Source organism: Vulpes vulpes, chromosome 15 (assembly GCF_048418805.1).
Source record: "Vulpes vulpes isolate BD-2025 chromosome 15, VulVul3, whole genome shotgun sequence".
Classification (NCBI taxonomy): Eukaryota; Metazoa; Chordata; class Mammalia; order Carnivora; family Canidae; genus Vulpes; species Vulpes vulpes.
In genome coordinates this window covers 47,499,666-47,517,886 of record NC_132794.1, presented here as the reverse complement: position 1 = coordinate 47,517,886, position 18,221 = coordinate 47,499,666, and the positions used below count along the sequence as shown (strand labels likewise).

At 45.4% G+C, this 18,221-nt stretch overlaps 1 protein-coding gene across 4 annotated transcripts in view; it reads right to left on the bottom strand.

Annotated features, from left to right (window-relative positions):
• The window catches only part of RPUSD2 (RNA pseudouridine synthase domain containing 2), a 58,524-nt gene that overhangs the window by 22,616 nt on the left and 17,687 nt on the right, over positions 1-18,221 (bottom strand). For 2 of the 4 annotated variants that reach the window (XM_072738295.1, XM_072738296.1), the window contains 2 exons: positions 10,071-10,254; positions 6,359-6,442 (listed from right to left, as the gene is read on the bottom strand). The gene's annotated coding sequence lies outside the window, so the exon portion shown is untranslated. Of the gene's footprint in view, positions 1-2,484; positions 2,622-2,744; positions 2,862-6,358; positions 6,443-10,070; positions 10,258-18,221 lie in introns of those variants that run through there. The other 2 variants (XR_011997338.1, XR_003234996.2) reach the window with 2 other exon arrangements.

Below are 18,221 nucleotides of genomic sequence, written 5' to 3'. Positions count from 1 at the left end.
ATACCCAAAGAAGGTTGGGTTAGAGCCAGGGAGATAAGTGAAGTGACTGTGACCACCACTGTTCTCTCCTGGCACATGGTGCTCATCACCCAGGGCTTGGTAAGATCAATGCTGGAATGGCACAGGCTTGCGTCCAGTACCTGTTCCAGAAATAGGCTCTGGATGTAGGCACAGAAAGTAAACAAACATCCCACCAGCTGTTGCTGAGATGTATCCCTCTCAGGCAGGCCTACCCACCAGGACTATTGCTGGAAGAGGGAAACCACCCTGGAGCCACTCCCTGGCCCTGCCTTGGGATGACTCCCCAAGGTTGAGAAAAGCTCCAGGCACATGAAGAAAGACTATTTTCCTGAACATTCCAAACCATCCCAACCAGCTTTGGCCGTACTTGAGTTACAAGATTCAAGACAGGATGCTGCCGTAGCAATCTTAGATTTGCAGGAGAGCTGTTTACTTGAACCCAGAAATGGGTTGTTTAAGGCACAGATTCATTCACCTTGCCAATATTTATTGAGGCCCTGCATGGTGCATGGTGGTGAATAAAGCAAAACCACATCTTCCACATGGACTGATGGAGGGAGAGATAGGGCCTAGCTAATTAGTGCTGTAATCCCTGGTGCTGCAGAGTCAAGGCATTACAAAGGGTGCTTTACAGCATATGGGGAGGAGCTATGAGAGCCCTAGGCCAGTCAGGGTGGGAGGTAGGAGAAAGGTTCTGTTAGGGAAGCTGGATCCAGGAAAAATGAGTAGCAGTCAGACTGAGAATAGAGGGAGAAAAACATGGGGGCATAGCAAAGTCCCAGAAGAGGAAAACAGCACATACACAGGCCTAAAGGCAAAAGAAAGTTTGGAGACAGGAAAGTAGTTCAGTGTCATTGGAGCATAAAGAACAGAGGAGGAAGCATCAAAGGGTGAGGTTGAAAATGAATAAACCGAGGTCAGGTATAAAGGGCTTTGTAAGCCATGTTAAGGAGGTTGGATTTTATTTTAGGGTCAAGAAGGAGCTAATGGGTCATTTGTTTTTAAAGATTTTATTTATTTATTTATTTATTTATTTATTTATTTATTTATTTATTTATTTATTTATTTAAGGGATTAGGGGAAGCAGAGGGAGAGAGACAGGCAGACTCCACACCAAGCTCAGAGCCCAACACGGGGCTCAATTCCATGACCCTAAAATCACAACCTGAGTGGAAATCAAGAGTGGGACACTTAACTCACTGAGCCACCCAGGGGCTCCACTAATGGGTCATTTTAAGAGGGGCAGTGACAGGATCAGAGTTGCATCTAGAAAGATGGTTAGGGCTGCCATGGGTAACACATGATTAAATTGATTAGGGAAGCACAAATTCACACTTGGCAATGATAGTTCTGTACGAATTATGCAATTAGGTGGTTTGTGGTTTTCCCTTATTTATATTTTCTAGCCTAATTTCTTTGAAGTTATTGTTTCACTGTTACAGAATAAGTAGAATTATGTTTGGTATATTGCAAAGATGGACATATCAATACATCACACCCCCCCTTTCATCCTACAGTATGATGGGGCCACTCCTCTTTTGGGATTTTAGGCCAATACTCCCTCCCCTTGAACCTGGGTAGACCTATGTAATTGCCTTGCTAATAGAGTACAGGACAAATAATGTGACTTCTGAAGCTAGGGCATAAAAACATCCCACCCTCCCCCTCCCCCACTCCAACATGTTCCTTGGTTGTTGTAAGCCAACATGTAGTATGTCTGGCTACCCTGAAGCCATCATACTATAGAAGCACCATGGGAAACAGGTGCTCCCAGCAGCTTAGCCCCCAGCTGTGAGTCTTCACACCCCAGGCATAAGACATAGAAGAGATTTGAATGATTTCAGGCCCCAGCCTTCAAGCCACCCCAGCTGACATCAAGTGGAACAGAGACAAGCTGTCACTGCAAAGCCCTGCAGATTTTATGAACAAAATAAATGTCATGGCTTAAGCCACTGAGTTTTGGACTCGTTTGTTACTCAACAATAAATAACTGGCACGCCATGACCTGGGTTTCAGGTTTTATGCAGCTAATTTCAAGTATTTTATTTTTCAGTCCCTTCTAGTTTCTAATGGTTACAGAATTTTAATACTTATACCGAATCCCGTATGGAGAGGAGCAAAATTGGATGCAGGGACCAGCTGTGAGGTGGTTGCAATTGTCTAAGGAAGAGATGACAGTGACTTGACAGTGACTTCTATTTCCAATTAGGATATGGAATATGCTGCAAGAAAATGTCACTCCCACCCTAGCAATGAGAAATAGCCAGATAATCTACAAAACCATAGTTTTTCTTGAGTTCTCAGGAAGCTGAGGTCACAAGGCAATGAAATAAAATCTCTTCATTTTTTAAAAGATTTTATTTATTCATGAGAGACACAGAGAGAGGTAGAGACATAGGTGGAGGGAGAAGCAGGCTCCCTGCAGGGAGCCCAATGCAGGACTCAATCCCAGGACTGCGGTATCATGCCCTGAGCCAAAGGCAGATGCTCAACCACTTGAGCCACTCAGGCGTCCTGAAATAAAGCCTCTTCAAGGAGAGAGAGGGACACACACGAACAGTTTCAACTTTAACAGAGCATGGAAGAAGGAGGTGACTGTCCTACAAGTGAGTAAGAGGAAACCAACAAAAATTTTAACAGAGCCTAAAAGGCTACACGTGCGCTAGCGTGTCAATTTAGAATAGCTTGGAGACTACTCCAGACACAGAAGAGTTTCTACTCACAGGTAAGCTTTCTTCCAGAGGTCTCTCCTGTAGTTCTGAGGAAAAGTGGGAGCAGGGCAGGACATGGGAGGGGGCTTTCCTCCTAGGTGGTGCGAGCACTCGGAGTAGATAAGGCAGCTGCTGGGGAGAAGACAAAAGGCCTCAGCTGCTTCCACAATCCTCTCTTCTTAGCAAAAGCCTTAAGCCACTGGGGAAGGGGCAACAGAGTCTTGCTTGGGGGGGAGGGGGAGTGATAAAAGCCAAACTCACCTGCTTCTGGGTAAGGAGTAAAAACGTTCTTGCCTTTTCTTTAATACTGGCAAAGATCCATTCAGTGAGGAAGAATGGAAGCAAAATCCCTCTATCCCAAAGGGAAAGCAGGAAACCACCACAGGCTGAAGATTCAAGCAAGGGTCTGTTCTGCTCTGGGGAGAGGGCAAGAAACTCTGGCCACCCCAAAACCAACCACAGATATAAGGCAGAATTTGGCTTTCAGAGGGAGTAGGGGCAGAAATAATGAAAAAGCCCCACTCTTGACCTTGGGGTGTGTCTAAGACTAAAGGGGAACCAGGAAAACACACACACATCCTCAACCCACTGTGTCCTGCCCCTCCAAGAGCCTAGCACCACACGGCAAGCAACAGCAGGCTACTGCTGGTGGAGAGGCAGGCATGCAGGGATGGTTGAAAAGCTGAGGGTAGAGCAGGAACCCAGAAAAACCCTGACACCCCAGTCCCTAGTCTAAGCAGCTCACCACTAGAGGAATTCAAAGCCTATTTTGCACTGAAGTAATGGTGGTAACAACAAGACCCAAACCCAACCTGATCCCTAACTAAACTGATTCAGCCCCTCAGACCAACAGAAGAGGAATGCCCACTTCAGGCCATAAATACCATATAGTTCAGGATCTGTTATTTACACAGGATGGGCACTCAGTACAAATTTATGAAACATACGAAAAGGCGAGAAAGAAAAAAAAAACCCCAATCCATCATCAAAAGATAAAGAAATCAACAGAACCAGACTCACAGATGACACAGATAGGAACTTTAAAATAATAATGACTAATATGTTAATGGGTCTAGTGAGAAAGGATGGGCAACCTGCATGAACATATGGGGAGTCTCAGCAGATGCATGGAAACTATAAGAAAGTCAAATGGAAATGCTAGAAGTAAAAGACTTGATATCAGAGATGAATTCCTTCAACAAGCTATTTCATAGGCAAGTACAGCTGAGGGGAAAAAAACAATGAACTTGGGAAAGGTCAATAGAACTCAACCAAGCTGAAACACAAAGAGAAAAAGGAGTAGGAGTAAGAAAAGGAAAACAAATGAAAACCAGGCTTCTGAGATCTGTGGGGAAACAGCAAACAGTCTAATATATTTGTAATTTGAGTCCCAGAAAGTGAAGAAAGAACAAATGGGGCAGAAGCAATATTTGGGGAGATGACTGTTAACACAAACGAAGACATGGCACTGAGCCTAGAGAGAGATGGATGTGGGAAGCATGGAGGGGTAAGAACCATGGGAACTTGGTATCTGAGTGGAATGAGAGTGGAGTGAGAGAAAAGGAAGAGAGAAGCATGGCTCCTGGGTTTCTGCATGAGGTAGTAGTGGGTGGTTAGCAAGTGGTGCCGGGATTGCCAGCCTGGCTTAGGTCTGCAGAGCCCATGTTCCATGGGCGCACCACCCTGCCTCCTACAGGCTAGACTGGAGTGACAGTGGGTGGGCCTCTGCTCCTTGATGCCCCAGCCTCCAGTGGGAGGCTATACTAAGCAGCAGTGTGCTGGCCCCCATGAGTCAATGTGTGGCTAAGAGGTGTATACATCTCCTGTCATTCTCCCCACCTCCCTTTCCCAAGGTCTACACATCACAGGCTGTTCTGAAGGAAAGGTTTTCTCTTTTCTCTTCATGCTGACCTGATCCACTTTTTAAAAATGAGTTCTTTTGCAGATAAGCAGGGAGGGATGAAGCAGAGGTGGGTGAAAGGAATGATGTCTGTGTGTGCATGTGTGCACAAGAAAGGAGATGAGTTACTGAGAGTTTATGAGTATTGTATTTTTTCCTTTTTTTTTTTTAAAGTAGGCTCCACACTCCACATGAGGCTTGAACTCACAACCCTGAGATCAAGAGTTGCATGCTCTACCTACTGAGCCAGCCACGCACCCTGGGTTTTTGAGCATTTTATAGAATAGTACCACTTTGGGTTTTTTATCTTATGTCCATTTTGGATGAGATTATCCACTGGTAACTCAGCAGATGCCAAGGTGCAGCATGGTCTTCAGCAGAGTGTCTGATCAAATAAATCATTAGATATGGGAGATAGGATGAAGGATGTAGGCTGGATAAGAGCATAGTAGTATAAATTCACAGTTGTTTGAACAACCATCTAGAAAGTAAGCCATTGATAAACTGATAGGATGCTGGTTTCTTTTTTCTTCTTCTCTCCTCCTCCCCCTCACCTTTCCCCTTCTTCCTCTCCTCCTTCTCCTCTTCTTCTCATTATTCCTCCTTTTTCTTTTTTCTGCTCAGCTCAACATTAAAAAAAAAAAAGATTTATTTATTTAAGAGAGAAAGAGAGCAAATGGGAGAGGGAGAGTGAGAGAGAGAATCCCAAAACAGACTCCCCACTGAACATGGAGCCCTATCTGGGGTTTGATCCCAGGACCCTGAGATCATGACCTGAGTCAAAATCAAGAGTCGGACCCTAAAGTGACTGAGCCACCCAGGCACCCCCAGCTCAACATTTTTATTAATGATTTGGCTAAGTGCATAGAAGGCATCTTTACCAAAAGTGAGAGGATAGGTAACTAGCCAACAGAATCAGACTAAAAATTTTTATAGACTGGAATGATGGGACAAAGTATGAAATCGAACAGGGATAATATGAAGCCCTTCATTTAGGATAAAAATAAATTAACTCTACAAATAGAAGACAAAAAAGAACTGTGTATTAGTTTATTCTAGTGACAGAAGCCAGACTCAATCTAGATTAAGCCATAAAGGGACATTGATTGAGAAGGACAAAAGTAGAGCTGGCCTCAAGGTCAGCTGGATCCAAGGACTCAAACAGGATATTCAATCTCCTCTTTCTTCCACTCTTAGCTTTTCTCTATTTCTTTCTGTGTAGGTATAGCAGGTAGACAACTGGAAGTTTTGCACATCATCCCAGTTCTGCACATCAATCCAGCCCTTCAATGCCATATATGAAATCCCAGGGAAGGACTTTGATGGCCTGGCCTGGGTTACATGCCCATTGATGAACCAATTGCTGTGACCAGGGACAGAATACTTTTACTGGCTGAGCCTAGGTCACGGGCCCAAACCTATGGCTAGAGGCACAGGGTACCATGGTTGGCAATCCCACCAGAACCATTTGAGAATGGGAAGTAGGGGAGAGTTGCTGTTACCTGCAGAAACACAAAAAGGATGCCGAGAAACCAAAACAACAGATGTTTGGTGTCTTTACGGTTCAATCGAGTCAGTAGTGTGTACCTGCCAACATTTATAATTCTAGGAATCAATAGCGGAAATGTACTTAGGGCTATAATAGTGTAAAAATACATTCTGCACTGGTCATATGACTCTGAAGCATCATCTAGGCACTATGAAAGAGGAACATTAACAAACTCACAGTGCTCTCTGGAGGAGGGGTCCAGAGTGAGGAGGCTCAGAAGATCATCTCATTTGAAGAAAGATCAAGGCAATACAAATTGACCTGGAAAGAGAAGATATGATAGACATAGTTGGCCTTAAAATATATGGAGGGGGCAGCCCAGGTGGCTCCAGTGGTTTAGCGCCGTCTTCAGCCCAGGGTGTGATCCTGGAGACCCGGGATCGAGTCCCGCTTCGGGCTCCCTGCATGGAGCCTGCTTCTCCCTCTGCCTGTTTCTCTCTCTCTCTCTCTCATGAATAAATAAATAAAATCTTTAAAAAATATGTATGGAGGAATCTTGAGTAGAAAAATGAAACACTGACATACAATGGACAAACTAGGACCAGTGGGAGGAAGTTTCAGGGAGATTTGTTACCATTCCTTACAAGGTAAACTTTCTAATAGCTGTCCAAGAATAGACAAGGCTGCCAGACACACAAGGTAGTGTGTCTGGGCAACCTGGGTGGCTCAGGGGCTTAGTGCCTGCCTTTGGCCCAGGGCCTGAACCTGGAGACCCAGGATTGAGTCCCACGTTAGGCTCCCTGCATGGAGTGTGCTTCTCCCTCTGCCTGTGTCTCTGCCTCTCTCTCTCTCAATCTCTCTCTCTCTCTCTCTCTCTCTGTGTGTGTGTGTGTGTGTGTGTGTGTGTGTGTCTCTCATGAATAAATAAATAAAATCTTAAAAAAAAAAAAAGTAGTGAGTCCCCGGTCACTGGAGGTGTTCAATCAGGCATCAGATGTAAAGGGGATTCCTGTATCTGACAAAAAGTTGGATCAGGTGCCCTCTAAGGTCCTTTCCAGTTATGAAAATCTATGGTTGTCCATTGGAGACCTACAGGCACTTCCTGCTAGTAAGTCCATCCCTGGACTCCCCAGAATCTGGGAAGGAGAGCTGGTGAGCTCTTTTCCCTTCCTAGATGATAATGATCCCTTCCAATGAACACTAGATCACTTACCAACAATCAGAGGGAAGTTCTCCTACGCACACCACCAAGCAATTCTCATACACCAGCAGGAGGTCCAAGAATCCAGCCCAATTCTATCACTATCTACCCAGAGATTGTATCAGATTCTGCAGGGTAAAGGTTCAGTCTTACAAGACTGTCCCCTAACTGCCACTTCAGATGCCCACTGCAAGCCCCGGGCTGTTACCTGTGCTTCCGACCAACTGGCTACAGATTGGAGGTTCCAACCACCTCCTCCTTAGGTTCAGTTAATCTGCTAGAGTAGCGCACAGAACTCAGGGAAACACAACATTTATCAGTTTATTAAAGGACGTGATAAAGGATAGAAATCAACAGTCGGATGAAGGGATACATAGGTGAGCTTCCATCCCTCTCCAGGCACACCACTCTCCACAAACTCTGTTCACCAACTCCAAAGCTCTCCCAACCTAGTCATTTTGGGTTATTATGGAGGCTTTATTGCATAGTCATGACTGAGTCACTGGCCATGGGCTGGTTCAGCCTATAGCTCCTCCCCCATCCCTGGAGGTTCCCAGCCTCTACTCACATAGTTGTTCCTCCTGGAGACCAGCACCTGCCTTTTTTTTTGGGGGGGGGGGTGCGGGGGGGTCCATAAGTCACCTTCAGTAATAACAAGACATCTATTTCACCTTTCTGGCTCTGAAGTGTTTTCATAAACTGTGGGTGAACACCAAATATATCTGAGAAATATATTTTGGTCATCTAAATGACCAAATATGCATTTCTTGTAAATCATTTTAACATAGATGGGAGGCTGTGAGCAGGCACAGGAACTGTCCATCACAGCTGCAGCCAGACAAAGAAGTGGGCCAAAGGGGTGTGGGGCAAGGCATCAACAGCATCTGCCATGGTCCCTTTCCCACTTGGTCCAGGACCTATCTTCCAGAGACAGCATGGGACCTTTGATTTTCATGTTCTAGCCTCTGTGACCCAGTGAAATCTCCAGGTCAGCTAATTCTGCATAATCTTTTCTGAAGTCCACCCCACAGCTCTTTTGGGTTGAAGTCTCCCTTCTGGGCTGAGCAACCTCAAGGGCTGTCTGGGCTGAGGTGCATGGGCACTGGACTCTCCAGGCTGCCACCTGTTCTGTTCTACACCCACATGTGAGCTTGGTACATGATGACATTAGGGCCACTGGCTGCATTGTTCACTCTACTATAGTCAAGGCCAGAAACAGGTTGAAGGCTGGATGGGCTCCAAGTTTCCTCTGCTGATGGTCTATTGTTTCTTAAGAAGAAAAGGCTAAGAATGACTGAGAACTCAAAGACCCTGAGAGACCTCAGTCAAAGCCTTGGAGACACTTTGGAAGATGGGAAATCAATGCACTAACATTAGAGGCAGGATTCCCAGTCCAAGTTGGTGTGCCACTCCAGTTACCACTCCTCTGGCCTTGTTCAGAGCTCTGAAACCCTTCTCTCTCGCTCCTGTTCCTCTCTCCCTCTTACCTTGCATTCCTGAGTCATACTCATTGTCTTTCCAGCCGTCCCTTCTGTCTTCCTTCATGTTAGTTACCTCCTGCTATGAGGCTACATTACCTCTGATGGTCACACGACTCCCTGATTTTGCCTCACTTCTTACCATCCCTGCTCAGTGCTCTGATACCCATTTCATCACCTGGGAGAAAGGGAGGCAGAGCTGCCAGTATTTATGGTGAGTCTGGGGTGAGATGGGCCTCCCTATGGGAAAGAGGGGGTGTGTGCTGGGGTGTGTTGGAGTGGAGTTCAGTTTTACCATTGTTAGATTAGGGCAAGGCAAATGGATGGCAGATGTTATCCAGCCAGTGGAAGAGCCTGGTCAGCAAATCAACTGAAACCCACCTGAGGTCTCAGGTGAGAGATGAGACAAAATACTGGATCCCACCTCAGCTCAAGACAAGGCACTTTACTGAGATGGGAGCGGGGCAGTGGGGGCTGACTCCTCTCCCACCTGTCCCCTCTTCCCTCTTTTCCTCCCTCAGGCTCCCTCCATCGCTCTTCCCTCCTCTTGCTCTTCAGTTGGGGCTTCTCTCCCCCTGTGCTGTCATGAGTTCCCTATGTCTCTCTTTGTCTCTTTTTATCTTCTTTCTGTCTCAGACTCTGCTGTGCTTTGTTCATCATCCCCCAGTCCCTTGTCACTGAGACCCTGTCACCATCTCACTTTTTGCCTCTTCACATTCTCTCGGTCCCTAAATATGCTTAGTTTCTCTTGGTCACCGTCAAAGAGACTGGCGTATGCCTCTGACTTGATCTGTTTTTCTGTGTCCGTCTGTCCATATTCCCAAAAGCCCTTTAACTCCAGAACGTCTGGCTGGAGTGGCTTTTCTGAGAACAGAGCCTGGGACAGCCACCCAACGTGTGTGTATGTGTGCGTGCACGCGGAGTCGAGGTGGCTGAGAACATTTCCAGCCCAGCGGTCGTCATGGTAACAGCCTGGGCGGGCCAGGCAGGGGACACAGCGAACCACGTGGGCTTGACCTTTCTGTGGGTGTCACGTTTGAGCGGGAGCTGGGGAAAAACAGCAACAACTGCTTCCCTCTGGCTTCCAGGCCACGCTGAAAGGAGAGAGGGAGAGAGGAGGAGAGAACTGGGACAGCTGGCAGCAGAGGGAGAGGAGAGACGTTAGCCAGAGCCATCTCGAGACGGGGCGGGAGAGGAGGGCGCGAGCACAGGCCCGCACACACGCACACACAGCTTGGGGTCGGCACCGGGACTCGCACCACGAGCTGACCTGTGGAGGGCACCAGACATCATTCCTGGAGGTTCAGCCCGCGCTTCGCCAGCAGCTGGCCGCAGCTCCGGGTAGGTGGTTACTAAAAGGTCAGTTCCCCACACTCAGAGCTCCCCTCCAGACTCCTTCGGATCAAATGTCACTTTTTCCATATTGCAGAAGCCTCTACTGCTCTAAGGAAAATCTGCTAAGAGAAAAAAAGAGCCAAATGATTCTTGCAAAAATAGAAATATTATAAATGCAAAAGTCCAAAGAAAGACACTCAAAAGGCATTCTAATCCTCCTTCCCCTTTTCCCAGCTCTGAAGGTCACTCCACAGTTGCTTCTCATGCCTCCCAGGTCAGGGGGGAGAGACGAGGCTGGGTCCTGGGTCCACTTCTCTGGCAAGGGCACTAGAAGGGCCTCCAGATCTTTTGTTGCCCGTGTGTGATGGGGGCTCGGACTCACAGCTTTCCTCCTTGCCTGTAACATACCCATTCTGCTCCTTATCTTTCTCCTATGCAGCAGACATACAGGTGCCAGGACGAGGTGTCCACCGGTGTCCTGTTAATCCTGTGACCTCTTAAGGAGACGTGAAGGGTACAGGGCAGCCTCAGGTCAGCTCTGTAGAGAACACAACTCACCTGTGGATCTCAATTCTAGACTTTCTTTAAAAAAATGTTTTTTAAAGATTTTATTTATTTATTCACGAGAGACGCAGAGAGAGAGAGGCAGAGACACATGCAGAAGGAGAAACAGGCTCCACACAGGGAGCCCGACGTGGGACTCGATCCCAGGTCTCCAGGATCAGGCTCTGGACCGAAGGCGGCGCCAAACCGCTGAGCCACCCGGGCTGCCCAATTCTAGACTTTCAAGTCATGGCCATGCAAGAAATCTCAAACCTTCGGGGAAACACGACTATGGAAAACAAGACCACCAACTCAGGGCAAAGTAAGGTCTTGCAGTGTACTGACAATCTACCTGCAGGAAAGACATGAAGTGGACACTCACCAGCCAAGAGGTGGGTGACTTAACACACCAGCATCCCAGCCTTCTTTTATTCAACAGTCAGCCCAAGATCCCCTTGGAGAACTGCCATTGTGCCACTCAGATAAAGGAAGGGGAAGTCTTGTGATTCTTGGCAGGAGAGGGGATGGCAGACCAAGTGGTCATGAGTTAGCATGCCTCCCAAAGGCTGTTTGAAATGAGTCCTGATTTTGTATATTTGCAAGTGCTTATAGTGTTTCCAAAACTCCAGCAGTTTTGAAGCTAACCTCTCTTTCTCTGACTCAGGTTTAGGTGTTGTGGGCCTCTGTTTGCAAGTTGATTTACATAACCTTCTAGTTCTTTCTCTACAGAATCACTGACTCCTTCTGTCCCTTCCCTGGGGACAGAGGAGGTTCTGGAAACCTTTGAGTACCTGTGACTCCAGAACAGTGGGCAGAGGACATGAGGGAAATTTGGGTGCCCTGCCGTCCCACACGAGACCCAGGCTGCAGCCTAGCACACAGGCCCTGCACCATCACTCTGCCTTGGCTGCAGCTATTTCTCTGTGTGAGCACAGGGCCTTTCTCTTCTGACCAAGCCCCTTCCCTCTAGATCTGCCTTTTTTCCACCAGCCCCTCAATTCACCCCTGATGCCCCTCCTGCTCAGCACCTGGGGCTGGGACAGCTCCCCAGGGGATTTTTATTTTTATTTTTATTCTATTTTATTTTATTTTTTTTATAGTCTTGAAGCATCTGCGTACCTGAAGTGATGTAAACTGGGGAATGTGGGTCAGACTGGTGATTGTTCCCACCAGATCTGTGGCTCCTAGAATCCATCTGATCTCTCTCTACTCATGCTCTGGGCCAGGCCTGCCTCATCTTCTGGATCTGGATGTTCATGCACTAGAACAGGCCATCCACTATTTCATGCCTATGCCTTTACTCACTCTATTCTCTTTGCTAAAAATCTCTTTTCTTGGGAATCCATGTTCTGCTTCAAGACTCAATTCGAATGCTACCATGCAAGTAGAGCTCCCCTCAATCCACTTCAGGCTACTCTGCTTCCCTTAGAATTTGTTCTTACCACTCTCATAGTAGTCATGTTTCTGTTTCCACATCTGCCTCCCCACTGGAGGGTGTGCTGTCTGGAACAGACTGGTCATATTGATCTGTGGATCCCAGAACTTGGCTCAATATTGCTCACTGAGTATTTGTTAATGCTGTTGGTTCTCACCCAGAGTAGACCCTTGGTGGAAGGTGTGAGCCAGAAAGGTCTCACACTCCTCAGAAGCAATGATATATCTGCATGCCAATGAGTCATGAATGGCATATGTCATGCTGCCCCTTCCTTGCCAGACAACAGTCCCATCCTGACAAGGTCCCATGGTGCCAGGCTGGTTGAAAGACAGGGTACCTCTCACCTCTAACAAAACCACAGCTTTGGCCTGTTGGCACCCCATGTGATAGAGATGCAACACCTGGCTGCCATCTGCATCCTTCCTCCCTAGCCTTGGACAGCTGAATCCTGTAGTTATGCCCTCATCCTTTGGCTCTACTGACTCCTCTTGCTGCACTAAACAGAGCCCTTGAGAGTGGTTTTGAGTGGGAAGAGAGGGCTGGAGGCATCCTTCCTGTCCTCCTCCCTTTCCCTCCTCCTGGCTGGCTGCAGCTGTGCTGTGTGATGGGGAAGTGAGCACAGTCTTAATTACCGCTCAGCCCTGCTCATTAGTGCCTCTGGAAGCCAGAGAAGCCCCGAGTTAGGATGTCTCGATCACAGTGGAGGCCAGGGCCCCAGGTTTCCTGGCTGATCGCTACTCCCATTTCTCAGGGATTGAGTCTGTGTGACTGTGGATCCCTTTTTGGGCCTCCTGAGGGAAATGTCCTTCCCCAGGATGGGAAAAGCGCTAGAGCTGGAGAGAAGAGAGGGAAGAATGGGCCCCCTCGTGGGCTCTCACTCATGTGTACAGAGCATCACGGGGACAACATATGGTGGAACATGTGAAACTCCAGTGCAATCAGAGAAAAATGAACAAATGATTAAATAAACCACATGTGCTTAAATCCAGCACATTTATGACTACCTTTGGAGGGACTTAGGCAAGCGACTGGTGCATTGTTCAGCCACTATTATTTTTTTTTTTTTTGTAGTGAAATGGAAAAAAAAAGAACGGTAAGTTGCTGAATACTGAACAAAAGAAAGCCGAGCGAAGTGGGGGGGTGGGCTGGAAATTGTAAATGAATACGCCCGGTACAAAGTCCTTCACAATACCAACTTGTAAACACCCTAGAAGATCATATGAGATAATACACATGAAAGCACTTTTTGAACTGTAAAAGGCTTTGGAAATATACGGTATTATTAGATAATATTTCTGCTCAGCGCAGACTATAGAACAGATGCTACGAGGAGGCTGGAGATTTATGATAATGACTCATCACCCACAAGGTACTCACACAGTTTAGGCTGTTTTATTTAATTAGTCATTGCCTCTCACATACACTACTGTGCAAGCCTTCTAAGGAGCCTGCCCACCTCCACCTTCTCGCTGTTCCATTCATCCTTTATGCCACCACCAGATTAATTTTCCTGATGTGGAGCTCTCATCAGATACTTACAATGATTCTCTTGCCCACTTCATAGAGCTTGGAGACCTGGGCTTAGCAATCCAGATCATACTCTGCTCCGACACGACTCTCCCAACCTAATTTCCCTCCTTCCACACTGTAGACGTAGACTTGGGGAGATCTAGTCATTTATCCAACACCACACAGACACAAAGGGGCAGATCCCCAAATCAAACCAACAAACCCCAGACACCGGACTCTAAAACCACTGCTCTTTGTAGCCCCTCTCTTTTTCCCTTTGATAGATAAGACACAATGAAGATCTTCCCACAAAGAGCTTTTTCTCTTCTTTGGAAAAAATTTCCTCAGGACAAACTCCCAAGAGTGGGATTACCAATTCAAAACACATTAATATTTTTATGGCTACATGAATTGACATATACTCGGCCAAAGGGCTGAGCGGATTTATATTTTAGCCGGTGATAAATACACACAGCTTTCACCAGACCCTCCCTGCCACTGGGGGGTAATCTTTGAATAAATTGCTTATTAAATAAGTTATTTCTTTGTTTGAGTTTCTTTGACTACTGAGGTGGAATATTTTTCATGATTCTGTTTACTATTTGTACTTTATCTTGTGTAGATTATGTGTTCATATCTGTGGCTCATATAATTATTAAAGTCTCCCAGGTTTCAGATGTTGCAGCTAGAAAAAAGGAAAAGAAAGGGCTATCTTTAAGAGCAGATATGGTGGGCTCTGTGAGATCAGAGCAAAGGTCTGTAAATAAGCTGTACCTTTTTTTTTTTTTTTTTTTAAATAAGCTGTACCTTGAGTGAATCTGTAAGGCAAAATTTAGGTCAACTGATTTAAAATACAGTCTGCAATTAAAGAGAGCACTTTGGAGGAGGCATTCCCTAGACTCAGTCAATACTTTTCCTCACCCTGTCAGTGTGTCATAACACTAACATCCACTACTTAATTTCCAAGTCATTTTGGTGACTACATATTTGCCCTCAAACAGCACTGCTTTATTTTTTTATGTTGTATTAAAATTATTTTTTTTACAGATTTTATTTATTTATTCATGAGAGACACAGAGATACAGGCATAGGAGAGATACAGGCATAGGGAGAAGCAGCCTTCATGCAGGGAGCCAGACATGGGACTGATCCCAGGTCTCCAGGATCACACCCTGGGCCGAAGGTGGCGCTAAACCACTGAGCCACCCAGGCTGCCCTTATTTTATTTTCTGACGAGGTAATGTATACACACAATACAAAGGTCAAAAGATAGAAAAGGATATAGAGTAAAAACATCTCCTTCCTCCTCTGCCTTGGAATCATTGCCTTTCCATCCCTGGGGACAGATGCTATTCCCAATTCCTTGTGTATCCTTCAGGGACATCCTATGCATATTTGAGCCTGTATGTGCATATTCTTAATGGAAATGATAGTATATAATATAGCATACAATACATGCTGATCTGTACTTTCCTGTTTTGAGAATATTCCATATCAACATATAGAAAGTTTAAATACATTTTTAAAACTGGAATATTGGGACGCCTGCGTGGCTCAGTGGTTGAGCGTCTGCCTTTGGCTCAGGGTATGATTCCGGAGTTCTGGGATCGAGTCCCACATCAGGCTCCCTGCAGGGGGTCTGCTTCTCCCTCTGCCTGTGTCTCTCTCTGTGTGTCTCTCATGAATAAATAAATAAAATTTTTAAAAAGAAAAGAAAAACTGGAATATTAAGTGGATGTGCTCTACACTAAGAGAACTCAATGAACAAAAATCCACATATATAAGGCAAATTTTCTGGAGGTACTTACTTTGCAAACTAAACCTCTATTTGTATAGAAATCTTCTAATATTAAGCCAACTTCATATATTTCAGTTATGATTCATTTCATCAATATTATGTTAATCTGTTTATACATAAACGGTCTATGAAAAACAAAGGCCATTTAACTTGGAAATTATTTATTAAGCATATAAATTGTTAAAGATTATACTTTGGTCAAAATGATATCCTGACCTGGTCAGAAAGTGTGATTATATGTTTAAAAAAGTCGATTCTAGGGACGCCTGGGTGGCTCAGCGGTTGAGCATCTGCCTTTGGCCCAGGGCGTGATCCTGGAGACCCGGGATCGAATCCCACATCGGGCTCCCTGCATGGAGCCTGCTTCTCCCTCTGCCTGTGTCTCTGCCTCTCTCTCTCTGTGTCTCTCATGAATAAATAAATAAAATCTTTTAAAAAAATAAAATAAATAAAATAAATAAAAAAGTTTATTCTATATTCATGTAATATTACAGGAAATGTCTTTGCCATTAAATTAATAATACTAGGATGTAAAAATCAGATTAGTGATTGCCTAAGGTAGAGAGTATGGAAAACTGATTGCACAAGGGTCTGAGGTATTAGAAATGTCCTGTATTTTGACTGGGATAAAAAAGATTTTATTTATTTATTTGACAGAGAAAGTGTGTACAAGCTGGGGGAGGAGCCATGGGAGAGGGAGAAGGGGACTCTGCTCTGAGCATGGAGCCTGACAAGGGTCCTGATTCCATGAGCCTGTGATCATGACCTGAGCTGAAATCAAGAAAGGGATGCTTAAAAAAAAAAAAAAAAAAAAGGGACGCTTAACCTACTCAGCCACCCAGACACCCCTATGTAATTCTTGTATTAACCTGGGTTGCTCAGTGGTTAAACATCTGCCTTTGGCTCAGGTCGTGATCTTGGGATCCTGGGATCAAGTCCTATACTCCATGGAGAGTCTGCTTCTCTCTCTGCCTATGTCTCTGCCTCTCTCTCTGTGTCTCTCATGAATAAATAAATAAGTAAATAATCTTAATAAATAAAAAATAAATTAAAAACCCACAAATGTAATAGCTCCAAATATAATAATTCCACCTGTCCGGTTTGTAATATATTTAACAAACATCAACAGGAAAAGGCTCTCAATGTTAGCTGATGTGAGATGTACAGTCCAGGGTCATCAGGACTTCTTGGTAGGATCCAGTCCACCAGAGCCTTGTGTCCTAACATGGCACAAAACTAGACTTTTGCCCTGGATCACATTGAAGGGTTGGGGCATGCCCTACAGATATCCCCAACTTCTTCCGATCACTGACCCCAGGGCTGACATCTCTGGGTTTATTATTTATGCTTAACCTACTGAGCATGCCAAGCACCCCCTGGTATGATCTTTTAAACTTTGATCTTATCTCTCCTTAGAATTTATCTTTTCAGACTTAGGGTCTTAGCTCTTCTAATGCCTGCTTTCTAACTGTATAGTTAAAATGTATCATACAATTAATTTTATTCCTTCATTTGTTCATTTACGTGATACTCACTTTCATCTCCTCCAAATCTTTGCTCAGATGTTACCTCCTCAATGTGGCCTATCCTAATTACTCTATTTAAAATTGAAACACCAGGGGTGCCTGGGTGGCTTAGTTGGTTAAGCATCTGCCTTTGGCTCAGGTCACCATCCCAGAGTCCTGGGATTGAGCCGAGTATCAGCTTCCTGCTCAGCAACGAGTCTGCTTATCCTCTTCTTCTGTGTACCTCCCCCATCCTGCTTATGCTCTGTCTTGGTCTATCTCAAATAAACAAAATCATTTTAAAAAACAAAAATTGAAACACCTGCTCCTCCTGCACCCCCTATTGTCCTTACCCTGCTCCATTTCCCCATATTATTTAGCACCTTCTAACATAGTATATACTTTTCTTATTTACTATGTATGTTCTTTACTGTACATCTCCTTCCTCCAGGATGTAAGCTCCATTTTGTTTACTGAATCACTAATGTGTTCCAAGAATCTAGAACAGTGCTAGTTGCATAGTAGGCGCTCCAGAAATGCAGTATTTGTTGAAAGAATAAATGATGTAAGCTCCTCCCATGTATAAGACTACACAGGGCTAAGCATGTTGAGCCTCCAAAGATGAATCTGCAGTGAGTCTCACCCTCAGAGGGTCCATAGTCTGGCCTCGGATTTGGGACATGGAATTACTAACCACAATACAAGATTGAAACTTCAGGACAGAAAAAGAGCCAGGAGTTTAGAGGAGGAGGAAGAGAAAGCTTTCAGTCATGGAAGAACCATGGGAAGGCATGAGCATAGGAGTCAGAGATGGGAATTGAATGCTGAATTCCATCAGGGCACCTGGGTGGCTCAGTGGTTGAGCATCTGCCTTTGGCTCAGGTCCAGATCCTGGGGTCCTGGGATTGAGTCCTGTATCAGGCTCCCCACAGGGAGCCTGCTTCTCCCTCTGCCTATGTCTCTGCTTCTTTCTCTGTGTCTCTCATGAATAAATACAATCTTTACAAAAAAGAAAAAAAAGAATGCTGAATTGTAGTGCATGAGATGGCTTGTTATAAGCTCCTTACCCACAAATTAAGCGTAAAAAATTTTTTTAAAAGATTTCATTTACTTATTCATGAGAGACACAGAGAGAGGCAGAGACACAGGCAGAGGGAGAAGCAGGCTCCACACAGGGAACCCGACACAGGACTCGATCCCGGGACTCAAGGACCATGCCTCGGGCTGAAGGCAGGCTCCAAACCGCTGAGCCACCCAGGGATCCCCAGGGTAAAAATATTTATCTTAGTATGACTA